The following is a 13308-nucleotide window of genomic DNA, read 5'->3' on the forward strand; positions in this document are numbered from 1 at the left end:
GCTTGCTTTTGCCTCCCAAATGCTGGGATTAAAGACTGAATTACCTTGCTGTTCCCTATTTTTAAAAATGGTATTTCCTCCACCTACTTGGCAGGCTGAGATAGAAAAAGGCTGAGCTGGATACCAGGGTGAGCACCACAGCAAGACTCCTGGCCCCACAGAAGGTATGCAAAGCTGTCATATGAAAATGCAATAAAAAGGTATGTCACCAACAAAATTTGAGTTAAAAGAACCAATTTGTGTATGTGTGTGTGTGTGTGTGTGTGGTAGCATGTGACACGGACAGAGGACAATTTATCGAGTTGGTTTTCTCTTGCCATGTGGACTCTGAGGCAAGCTTGGGTTTGGCAGGCTTGATGGATGGCAAGAGCCTTTACCCACTGAGTCATCCTGCTGGTCCCCAAACTTGATATACATTTTCATTCTAAGATGATACATAGTTTCATTAATTAATCTGATAGTTCTTTTCCTTTTCTCCCTCTACTTCTCTTTCCTTTCCTCCCCTCCTCTTCCCTTCCTTCTCCTTTCCCCCCTGCCCTTGATTTTCAGAGCTGCCAAAATTAAATACATAAACAAATCATCTAGAACTCCCAGAACTTAAATTATGATCTACTTAAGCATTCAGGAGAGATTTATTTATTTTTGAGACAGGGTCTTAGAGTGAGCACAGGGAATGATTAACAATCTGGGACTTGACTTGGGTCAGGTTAATCACCCCCATTCTTCCAGTGATGCACTGGGCGGCCCAGCTCTGTTAACTGTACATGCTGTATACACACACCCCTCTCTGGACAAGGAACTTGACATCACATCAGCCTCTGAGCACACCCTCTGTGAACAATGTGATAAGTTTCTATTCCCCTAACAAGTCTAGAGAGTTCCTATTCAAACATATTCTCAGTGTATCCTGGTACAACTTGAACTGGTTTTGGGTGCATGCACAGTAAGGCAAAAGTGAATCCTCAAATGAACTTTTCGGGGAGAATCCTGTATTTACCATTTTATGCCTGTGCATAATTGGGTTTGCATATGATTAAAATCAGATTCATTATGGGAAGGGAGATGCACAGTAGAAAAATGATTATATGTCTTAATATAGCAATCAAAACAGAGAAACACGCCCTCACAGGCATGCTACCAAGCCACTTCCCTAGCTCCAAGTAGATACTTTAAAAATTGTTTTGTATATGACAAAATTATTTTCAATAATAGTCACAAGATGAAACAAATAAGCAGACCCCCCCCTCAAAAAAAAAAAAAAAAAAAAAGATAAGAACTGTTCATGCCAGTATAAAAATCTATGTTGGGCTGGTGAGCTATCTCAGCTCAGTGGGTAAAGGCTCTGGATGACAAACCCAGGGTCCTGAGTCTAATCCTCAAGAGCAACATGGTGGAAGGTAAGAAATGACCCTCCATGTTGTCTCTTGGTCTCCACTTGTATCCTGTGGTGCCTGCATGTGCGCGTGCGCACACACACACACACACACACACACACACACACACACACACACGCACACGCGCGCGCACACACACACACACACACAGACAGAGAGGGAGGGAGGGAGAGAGGGAGAGAGGAAGAAAGGGAGGAGAGGTAACTTTAAAATTTTATCCTTAACAAATGAAGAAAACAGACCAACCTTCCCCACTACACTCCTACCTGTAGCACTGATGAAGCAGCGAAACTCAGGCTGGCCTTGAGATTGCTGGGTAGCTAGGGATGATGACCTTGAACCCCCAGTCTTCCTTCCTCTTCCCTCTCAAGTGCTGGATTATATCTACGTGCCTCAGTGGTCATTTTGTCATGAGCCCATTGCTAGGAGTAGCGGTCTGATCGGCGATCAGGTTTAAATTATTTACTACAAGGATAGACCCACACAGACCTCCAATTCTATTTTACTTGTTAAAGTTAATGGCTCCATCTCTAGCTCCTAGAAAAGAGCCCAAGGATGGGAACATGGTAGTACTAATCCTGCCTTGAGATGCTTCTTCCTCAGTCTCCACAGAGCTCTCACTCAGGCACCACATTCAAGTTCCCTGTTTTGTTTGTTTTGTTTTTGTTTTTCGAGACAGGGTTTCTCTGTATAGCCCTGGCTGTCCTGGAACTCCCTCTGTAGACCAGGTTGGCTTCGAACTCAGAAATCCACCTGCCTCTGCCTCCCAAGTGCTGGGATTAAAGGCGTGTGCCACCACTGTCTGGCCCCTATTTTTTTTTTTTTTAACCTCTTTTATTCTTGAGCATTCTCAGGTTCCATTTCTCTCTCTCTCTCTCTCTCTCTCTCTCTCTCTCTCTCTCTCTCTCCCTCTCTCTCTCCCTCTCTCCCTCTCTCCCTCTCCCTCTCCCTCTCCCTCTCCCTCTCCCTCTCCCTCTCCCTCTCCCTCTCCCTCTCCCTCTCCCTCTCCCTCTCCCTCTCCCTCTCCCTCTCCCTCTCCCTCTCCCTCTCCCTCTCCCTCTCCCCCTCTCCCTCTCTCCCTCTCTGTTTCTGGACAGCATCTCGTGTAGCTCAGGCTGGTCTCAACTCACTGTGTAGCCAAAGATGCCTGGCAATTCTCTAGCTCCCAGGTGCTGCCTTTCCAGGAGAGCACCATCACAGCTGGCTTTGTGCCACGGTGTCTGGAAATGTCACAAAGTCCTTACACATTCCTGAATATTGTTTCTTTTTTCTTTTTAAATATTTATTTTTATTTTATGATTCTGAGTGAGAGCCTGCATGTATGTGTGTGTATCATCTGCTGGAGGTCCGAAGAGGTCAGACGACTCTGGTTGGCACTCTTGTTAGCAAGCACCTTTTTACCTGCCAAGTCATCTCACTGGCCCTCTACAGATTTTGACAGGACAGTGTTGAGTTTTTTCTAGCTGTGGTGTCAATACATTGCTCTCACTATAGTAGACCTGCTCACGGTAAAGTTACTCATTTTGTGCTTAAGCACTTAGGGACCTTACTAGTGTTTCATTTCTTTATGGATTTATTTATGTACTTACACATACAGGTGTGTGCTTATGGAATTCAGAGGCCTACATGCCTTTATTACTTTTCTTCTTATTTTTTGAGACAGGGCCTCTCAGTGATTTGAGACCTGGGTTCAGTGATTTGGTTAGGCAGGATGGCCAGTGAGAAAATGCTCCCACACTCTTTTTAACTTGGGTGCTGGGGATTCAGATTCGGGTCCCCGTGCTTGTGCAACGGACACTTTACCCTCTGAGCTGTCCTCCTGGTCCATTTTCCAGTGTTACTTTGATCTATACCCCATTCCCGTTCCTATTTTCTTTCCTTTTAGAATCTCCGTCATGGATGCTGGCCTTTCTTCATCTTCTATGTCTCAACTTAAAAAAAAAAATTAAAAAACTGTATGTGTGTGGACGTCTTGTGCCTGCATGTGTGTCTGTGCACTATGTGTGTACCTGGTGCCCGTGGAAGCCAGAAGAGGGCACTGGATCCCTTGAAACCGGAGCCACAGATGGTTGTGAGCTTCCATGCAGGTGCTGAGAATGGAATCCAGGTCCTCTGGAGGAACAACCAGTGCTCCTAACTACCGAGCCATCATCTCTTCAGTCCCACCGTGTCACAGCTTCTATTTCCCATTTCCTTCTACTTTTGCACTGTTTTGTGTTTCTCTTCCAAATCAGTCTTTCACTTGTTTGTTTTGAGATGAGACTTTCACTTAGTCCAGTCTGTGCATCGATGCTGACCTTGAGCTTCTGGCCTTCCAACTTCCACCTCCACAGAGCTGGGATCATAGGCATGGGCAATGACACTTGGTGTATGCAGCTGGGGATTGAACCTGGGTCTTTGTGCAAGCTGGGCAAGCACTGTGCCTATTGAGCCAATTCCCCAGCACCCAAGCCAACAATTTGGTCATTGGTTTTATTCACTCTTCAATGAACTCGCTCACTGTTTTACAGAGTGTTTGGCCATCATACTTTTTAGGCCCCTCCCCCCCAATATCTTTGAGGAGCTATGGGGGAGCAGAGGAGTCCCCGTTCCATAGCACCTTGCTCCTGCTGCTTGAAATTTCTTCTCAAGTTTCTCTGAGGCTATTCATTAGGATTAAGGAAAGATACTTCTATGTTCTTCAATTTGTTTTTGTTGTTGATTTCAGACAGGGTCTCTTACTATGCAGCCTTGGCTGGTTCACTAAGTAGACCAGGCTGGCTTAGAACTAACTAACTACGAGAAGTCAGCCTGCCTCTGCTTCTCCAGTGCTGGGATTAAGACCTGAGCCACCGGGCTGGAGAGATGGCTCAGTGGTAAAGAGCACTGACTGCTCTTCCAGAGGTCCTGAGTTCAATTCCCAGCAACCACATGGTGGCTCACAACCATCTGTAATAGGATCCGATGCCCTCTTCTGGTGTGTCTGAAGACAGCTACGGTGTACTCATATACATTAAATAAATAAATAAATAAATAAATAAATAAATAAATAAATCTTAAAAAAAAAAACCACTTTAAAAAAAAAAAAAAGACCTGAGCCACCACACCCAGCCTGAATCAAGATTTTTCCAGGATGAGTGGGTCTGTTTTGTATTGGCTTTTCACATTAGTTCTTTTATACAGTGTGGGTTTTCTTCCCATTCCCTTTTTGTGTGTCTTCATAGAAGTTTCTGTGTATGAGTATATGCTGGGTTTTTGTTTTTTCTGCAGTCTATCTGGTTCTCTAAACTGATCCCCAACTGTGGATGTTTAAGTAAGCAAGCAAGGGGGCTATTTACAGATGTCTTCCTGTCTGATTCAGTGCGCAGCAGGAGGTCAGCCAGTTGGAGAAACTCAATTCCTGAGTAAGGGCATTATTCTGGAAGACTGGAAGCTTAGAGTGTCTGAATACTTGTCTTCTGTTTTTCCTTCCTCTTGTTGTCTGCTGTGGAGGCCTGAGTTATCTTGAGTTCAGGTGAACTGACCCCAACCCTAGGACCCTTATTTCTAGTACCCCTTAAGCAAATGGGTTTCTTTAGAGAGCAATCCTACCTTTAACCAAGGCCTCATTGCTCACTGTAGTTGCTGACCAGTATCTGCAGGACTGGGAATCGGGCCGAGTCAGTTCTCTGCCTCACACTAGACCTAAGAAAACGGAGTGCAGAGCTTAGCAGTCTGGGTATTTACAAGACCACGAAGCAAACGTAGCAGCCTGGGAGTTCCACTTAGGAAGGGCTGCTGATAGCCCCCTTCCCCATGGACTGTGAGGCCGTTAGAGAGGGGTGGGAACCGTCATGCCTCATGGTTGGCTCCTGATCCCTCTGAGGCCTTCTTAGGAAGAGTCACCATGATTTTGATGAGAATTCCTGTTTTCTTTATTAAACCATCAAGTCCTAATGCTTTTTTTTTTTTTTTTTAATGACAACTTTATCATGAGAACACAAGGATACGATTCCGTACACTGTAATGGTTATTCTTCTTGATGTGAGCAGTTCCTGCCAAGAAAGCAACTTAAGAGAGGAAGGTTTACTTCAGTTCACTGTTTGAGTCCATTACTTGAGAAAGGCATAGTGCCGGACATGGCTCTCAGCTGGGGACAGATCAGGGCAGAGAAAACGGGGTACAGGTGATTATTTTTTTTTCCTTTCCCACTTTTATTCAGTTTGGGGCCCTGGTACATGGGACAGTGGGGCCATCTTTCCCTCTCCGTTAAGTAATTCTGGAGACCCTCTTACAGATATACCCAAAGCAAGGTATGTTTTGTTAATTCCCTAGAAGCCTAGGGCTTTTTGTTTGTTTGTTTGTTTGTTTTGAAATCCTACTTATGTATACATAGGTGTGAATGTGAGAGTTGTGTGCTATCTTGCCCCATTTTACTTGAGTTCCTAGAATCTGAACCCAGGTCCTCATGCTAGAGCGGCAAGCCCTTAATCTCCCCAACCTGACCTATGATATATTTCTTAATCTGATCAAGTTGGCAGTTAAAATTAATCAAGTAGTATGAAATGGTTCCTAGTGACAAAGGCCAGCTGTCAGTAACACTGTGCCCCTCCCTGCATGCTGTCCAGAGCCATCCATCACCGGCAGCGATTTTGACCTTGTTTAGCCGTTTTTCTGCTGACTCCACATTTCCAAATAAGTGTAGCTCTTTCTTTACATTTGGACATTAGCTGTTGATTTTTTGCTACTGAAGATTTAACTCTTTTATTTCCTCCTTGTTCTCTTTCCATCTTTAAAAAATTTAAAAAATGTTTTATTAAGAGAGGACAGAGAAAGAGAGAGAGAGAGAGAGAGAGAGAGAGAGAGAGAGAGAGAGAGAGAGAGAACTGTCTTGTCATAACACCTCTGTGGAGGTCGGAGGACTTAGGGGAGTCAGTTCTTTTCTTCCCTGTAGGTCTCTGGGATCAAACTCGGGATGCTGGGCTTTCTTGGATGAGCCCCTTTCTGTCTCTGATCCGTAGTCACACGCCTTATCCATTGAGCCACTGGCCCGCCATACCTCTTTCTGTCTTATTTTTGTCTTTTGCTTTTTTGAGACAGGGTTTCTTTGTGTAGTCCTGACTGTCCTGGAACTCTCTCTGTAGACCAGACTGGCCTTGAACTCAGAGGCTGTGTCTACCCAATGAATGCTGGGATTAAAATGAGGTGCCGCCACCTCCCAAACCATCTTTTAAGAATAGTTATATCCTTTCATTTTTATTTAAATAATAGCCAGAGTTTAAGTGAGATGCACACCAAGTCCACAGTGTACTGTGGTTGCTTCCTTCCTCTTACGGCTTGAATTGTTCTGACACTAAAGCAGGCTTCTTTTCTTACTTGTACATTCTAAGTGTTTATTTATGAACACTCCCCACCCTGATGCATCAATATACCCGACTCGACTCATTCTTATCAGATTTGTTTGTGTGTGTGTGTGTGTGTGTGTGTGTGTGTGTGTGTGTTAAAAATGTATTTCCAGGGGCTGGGAGATGGCTCAATGGTTAAGAGCACAGTCTGCTCTTCTAAAGCCCTGGAGTTCAATTCCCAGCACCCGAATGGCAGCTCGCACCTGTCTGTGGTTCCAGTTCTAGGGCTTCTGACAACCTCACACATGTGGTCATAACATTAATGAACGTAAAATCATCCTTCCTCGAATTGTGCTTTCGATTCCTGACCCTGGGTCCCGGTCTGTATGAACAGATCATTAGTTTGACATATTCAAGACAATTTAGGTACAGTACCTAATTTTTGTTGTTGTTGTCATACATGTCAGGCAAGCACTTCACCACATTGCGCTGTATCACCAACCTGTTTAGTCTTACTTTTAATTTTGAAACTTGTTTCAAAAATTAATTAACTTGTTCAGGTTGGCTTTAAACTCACATTGTACTGCAAGCTGGGCCTTGAATTTGTTACCCACCTGCCTTACTCTTTTTAATAGATAGTGTTACAAGCCTCTGCCACTAAGGCCAGCTACTTTGTTTATTTATTCATTTTATTTTATTTTTGGTTTTTTGAGATAAGGTCTCACTATGTCTTCTTGGTTGATCTGGAGCTTGATGTGTAGAACAGGTTGGCTTCATGCTCACAGAGATCTGCCTATCTCTGCCTCCTGAGTGCTGAGATTAAAGGCATATACCACCACGCCTGGCTCTAGATTATCATGTATCATCATGTCAGATATCCTTGTTATCATCATCATCATCATCACTGGTTTTTCAAAACAGAGAGATTCTCTGCATGTAGCTCTGGCTGTACTGGAACTCTCTCTGTAGACCAGGCTGGCCTTGAATTCAGAGATCTGCCTATCTCTCTTTCCCTGGTGCTGAGATTAAAGGGATACTCCTGCTTTGCTTTTTATAAAGACCCTCTACTTTGTTTTTAAAAATAGTTTCATTGGACAGCTGTGGGGGACACATACATTACAAAGTATTGTTTCAAACAAACAAACACAAAATCAAAAGGACTTGGAGTGGTAGCACATTCCTATTTTGGGAGATGGAGACTGGAGGACTATGAAGGCCATCCTTGGCTACATAGCAACTTTGAGGCTAGCCTGTATTAGCTACATACATGATTCTGTCTCAAACAACAACAAAACTTTCTTTTATCAGGAAACTGAGTCAGAGTGATGGAAAGTGATGGCCATCCTATTTTGTTCTGTTTTTACTTTTTTTTTTTTTTTTTTTTTTTTTTTTTTTTTTTTTTTTGCTTTTTGAGACAGGGTTTCTCTGTGTAGCCCTGGCTGTCCGGGAACTCACTCTGTAGACCAGGCTGGCCTCGAACTCAGAAATCCGCCTGCCTCTGCCTCCCAAGTGCTGGGATCAAAGGTGTGTGCCACCACCGCCTGTTTTTACATTTTTATTACTTTGTGTGTGTGTGTGTGTGTGTGTGTGTGTGTGTAATGTGTGTGGTTGTACAAATACTACAATGCACATGTAGAGGTCAGAGGAAAACTCTGTGGAGTTGATTCTCTCCTTCATCTTTTACATGAGTTCCAGGGATTGGACTGAGGTAACAGGCTTGTACAGTAAGCAACTGTACCCATCATGTCATCTTGCCCATACCAGCCTGGGGTTCTTGAATTGTAACTGAGATATAATAAATACACCACGCCCATTGATGCACAGTTTGGATTTAGGCATGTACCTGTGAAGCTGTCCACAAATTGGAGCACTAGACTTATGTTTCCTTTGTGCTTCTGTCTTTTTACCCTGGGAGGATCATCCTACCCATTATGGAGGCCCTCACATCTGCTCATAGGTCTCCTTGATGCCAGTGAGCACATCGGCCTCTTGAGTTTATTTTTATCTCCTGGGTTCCACGTGACTGTGCTCTCTTCACCATATGGATGAGATGGAGTGACATCATGCAGACCCATGGCCAAATCTCACCTGTTTCTGTCAGAGCCAGAGGACCACAGCACTGCTCACATGAAGGCTGTAGTGATCAGAGGAGAGAACATGTACCACACCACTGGAAAAGCTCTTGGCATACATTATCTGCTCTGTTCTCTGGCCTCTGCTCTCTCTCCACAGCCAACAGCGTTCTTTGTGTTACTATCAGTTTTTCTATTTCTCTTGCACAATGGCATTTCTCCTCTCCCTGTGTGATGCCTTCTTCCTGCTGTATCAGGCTTTCTCTAGCTTCACCTCTCTCTCTCTCTCTCTCTCTCTCTCTCTCTCTCTCTCTCTCTCTCTCTTTCTCTCTCTCTCCTCTCCCTTTGAATGTTTCCCTTTGAAGCATCACTCAAGAAACATAAGTCTAGGCTAGGCAGTGCTGGCGTATGCCTTTAGTTCCAGCATTCAGGAGGCAGAAGCAGGCAGATCTCTGAGTTCAAGGCTAGCCTGATCTACAGAGTAAGGTCCAGGGCAGTCGAGGCTACAGAGAGAAAACCAGTCTCAAAAAACTAAAACCAAACAACAACAAAAAAGAAACAGAGTTTAGGGCTAGAGAGACGGCTCGGCAGTTATGTGCACTTGCTGCTCTTGTAGAGGACCCAGGTTCGATTCCTAGCACTCACATGGCGACTCACAACCATATGCAATTCCAGGTCTAGGAGATCTGATGCCCTTGTCTAGCTTCCATGGGCTGTTGTACTCCTGTGGTAACATGGGCTTGCGCATGAATACATACATATGAAAGTAAGTACTTGAATAAAAGTCTACATTCAAATAGAGAACCTAGGTCACTCAATCCTGTTACAAATGGATTCTTAGTTTTTTTTTTTTTTTTTTTTTTTTTTTTTTTTTTTTTTGTCTTTGTTTGTTTGTTTCAGACAATATTTCCTGGCTTAAAGATACCATGGCTAAGGGTGACAAAGCCAAAACAGAGGTTGAATAATTTTGCTTTATTTTGCATCCACATTACCTCATCTGCCTCATGGATTGTGACTACACTTTCCTTTTTGACTCTAAATATAAAGGGTCCTTTCAGTTGTCCTTAACTTATTTTTGGCAAGGCCCAGCTCATCCTAATATTTGATCTTCCTGACACCTCTCATACAAATCTGTGTCATAATTCTACATCTGTTTTTCATTGAGTGCTCCTTTCTCTAGGTGAAAAATCTTGGGTTAGAAGAACCTCATTATTATCTCCTTTCTCGTGGCTTCTTCAATTTTGTGATTTATCACTTTCTTAAAAGCAAGAACTATTTTTATATTCCTTTCCTTCATGGCGTCTACATTGTAAAATCTTATTTTATTTTCGTGGGAGTGGGTGTGCTAAGGACTGAATCTAGAGTCTCATTCATGCCAAGCAGGTTGTTCTGTCACTGAGTTATAACTCCAGTCGACGAGGATAGTAAACTCGTTACTAATTAAACTTATTTTTATTACTGTGAGCTAACGTCACTTTTAGTGTGTTTGTTTAAAAGTATCTTTAGGTGTGGTAGCACATGCTTTTAATCCCAGCACTTGGGAGACAGAGGCAGACAGATCTCTGTATGAGGCCAACCTGGTCTACATACCAAATTCCATGTCAGCCAGGGCTACATAGTGAGACTCTGTCTCCAACAATAAGTTATTTATCAAACATTTGGAAATACAGCATGCTTTTTTTTTTTTAACTGTAACAAGTCCTGAATATTAAGGTTGATTATACATTTATTACTGTTTTTAAAATATTGTTAATTATACATCTATCACTGTTTTTGAAGTACTTAATTAAAAAGATAGCTTGAAATTCTGATTTCTTTCTCTTATCCTGTGAAGCAATGTACTGAGTGGTAGTTTACAGATTTTGCCATGTGTACTGGCACACGTCTTTAATTTCAGCACTCAGAGAGGCAGAGGCAGTTCAGTCTTTGTGAGTTTGAGGCAAGCTAGAGCTACATCCCGTTTTAAATTTCTTTTTTTCTCTTAGTGAGCATGTATGTGTTCCTGTGTGTGTGAGGAGGCCAGAGATAGACACTGAGTGCCTTCCTTGGGATAGAGCCTTTCGTTGACCCTGGAGCTGATTTGCTAGCCCGATGGCCAGCATCTTCATCTCCCCAGTGTTGAGCTTCCTCCCTGGCTGTTTTACTCAGGTGCCAGGGATTGCATTCAGGTTCCCAAGCTTGCATGATAAGCACTTTCCCAGCAGAGCCATCAACCCAGCTCATATTTTACAACTTCTATGTAATTGGAAAACAAAACTCGAGTTTCAAAGCCTTTGGATTTAATGTTAATGTCTTAATTCATACCTATAAAGAAACGGATCTGAGGTAATAAAATTGAGGCAAGACTCACAATTTAATCAAACTTACAGACTTATCAGAAGATAAATAAGCTATCCATGGGCAAAATGGTTCATAAGACATATATAAGAAATACATTTTTTTTTTTTACATTTATTTATATAGTGTGTATGTGAGGTGGGGGAGGGGTAATGCACATGCAAGCCATACTATACATGTGGAGGTCAGAGGTCAACTTTCATGAGTTGGTTCTCTTCTTCCCCAACTTGGGGATAAAATTCAGGTTGTCCGGCTCGGTGCCAAGCACCTTTACCCACTGAACCATCTTGCCAGTCCATATTTTAAAAAATTATTTTAAAATCTAATTTGGGATAAGTTCCTGGCTGCTCCTTAGTCCTAATACTATTAATAACCAAACAATTTTGGATAATTACAGTTAGCAGCTATAAGGCTTATTATGTACTAAGAACTGTCCTCAGCAGTTGGTTATCTCATTTAATGAACCCTAAGCTGAGGCAGATATTCTTATCATTCTCATTAAAATGAAAACACTAAAACTTGAGCAGTTGTCATAGAGATAGTAGGATGCAGAATCCAAACTCATGTACGTAATTGCTATGTCTGGAAGCTGCCACAAAAATGTTGGCATTATTCAGAGTTCTACCATATATCCCTTTTGCCTCAGCACTGAACATTTGTGTGCACAGCCTCTTACCACACCCCTTAATAAACTTTTATCCTTATAGTGTTAAGACTTACTTTTTCTCATGTGTCTTTAAAGACTATCTTCATTTCCAAACTGTAGAGTCAATCACATAGGCCAAACAGAAATATTTTTTAATGAGTTCTATTAAGTCGATTGTCACGATATTGGTGGCACTTGGTCAGATGACTAAGGTGGTGTCTCAGGTGCTGTCTAGCATCATGGCTAGTTTTCTTTCAGTTGCTGTGGTTCTGGTGGTTTAACCTCAGGTCTTAGGCATGCTAGTCAAGGGCTCTGTCTTTACGTTACACCCGCCTTCCCATTGTAATTACTAAGAGTTTTGTGGGGATTTACTTGAAATTATGTATGTTACAATCCTTATCAAACTTTTTTTTGTTTTGTTTTTGTTTGTTTTGTTTGTTCGAGACAGGGTTTCTCTGTGTAGCCCTGGCTGTCCTGGAGCTCACTCTGTAGACCAGGCTGGCCTTGAACTCAGAAATCCGCCTGCCTCTGCCTCCCAAGTGCTGGGACTAAAGGTGTGCGCCACCGCTGCCCGGCCAAACTTTGAATTTATATATTTTACACCTGTGTGACATCCTATGTTATAAGCAAAAACTAACAATGGCATGATCATTAACAGCGAGAACAACAACAAAAATAAAGCTCTGGCCAGTGAGATGCTTTATCAGGTAGAAGCGCTTGCCATGCAAGCTGAGGACATGAGTGTGCCCCACCTGTAGAAGGAACAGTGGAAGATGAGAACTGACTCTGGCTTTCTCCCACAAGTGTGTGTGTGTGTGTGTGTGTGTGTGTGTGCTGCTACAGCATGGGATTTCTCTTTCTCACACACAAGAATCACGAAGCACATTTATTTTCAAATCGGTCCAAGAAATGCAAGTTGGCCTATATCCTTTTGACATGCCTTATTAGTTTTTGCTTATATTCTTTTATCTGACACAACTAAGGCTCTAAGTTTATCTTGCTTTTTTTTTTTCTTTCCCAGTCTTGGAATGAACTATTTTGCTAAGAAAAATGAGAAATTATATTTAGAAGCCAAACTCTGGACTCACTGTTTTATGGATTCATTTGCTCACAGATCCTCTGAATGGACAGAGTATGTTCATATTTTCTACAGATAGAGATTGATTCTGCCATTAGTACTCTACCAGAAAAGGTGCTCTAGTTTTCTTCTTCCATATTTGTAACTCTCCTTTTCAACAGGGAGAAACCGAGCCCCCCTTTCCTTAGTATAATTACCCATTGAAACAATGTGCTGTATATAACCAATACTCTCTGTATTCTCTACTAGGTGTTACTCTTCTAAAGCCAGGTGTGTCCTCAGAGAACACTGCACCAGGCTGCTTTCTGCATGGATGCCTCTGGCTTTAATGTGATAGCTGTCTTTCATTCACTGGTTGTATTGTGCAGTCCTCACACACCCTCTTTAAGACACATTAAATAACTTCCTCTTATTTTTCTTTTTTCCCTTTCTTCTTCTGCCCGAGTGAGGTAATTAGAGGAGGTACTATTAACTGGAA

Source organism: Arvicanthis niloticus, chromosome 15 (genome assembly GCF_011762505.2).
Source record: "Arvicanthis niloticus isolate mArvNil1 chromosome 15, mArvNil1.pat.X, whole genome shotgun sequence".
NCBI classification, from domain to species: domain Eukaryota; kingdom Metazoa; phylum Chordata; class Mammalia; order Rodentia; family Muridae; genus Arvicanthis; species Arvicanthis niloticus.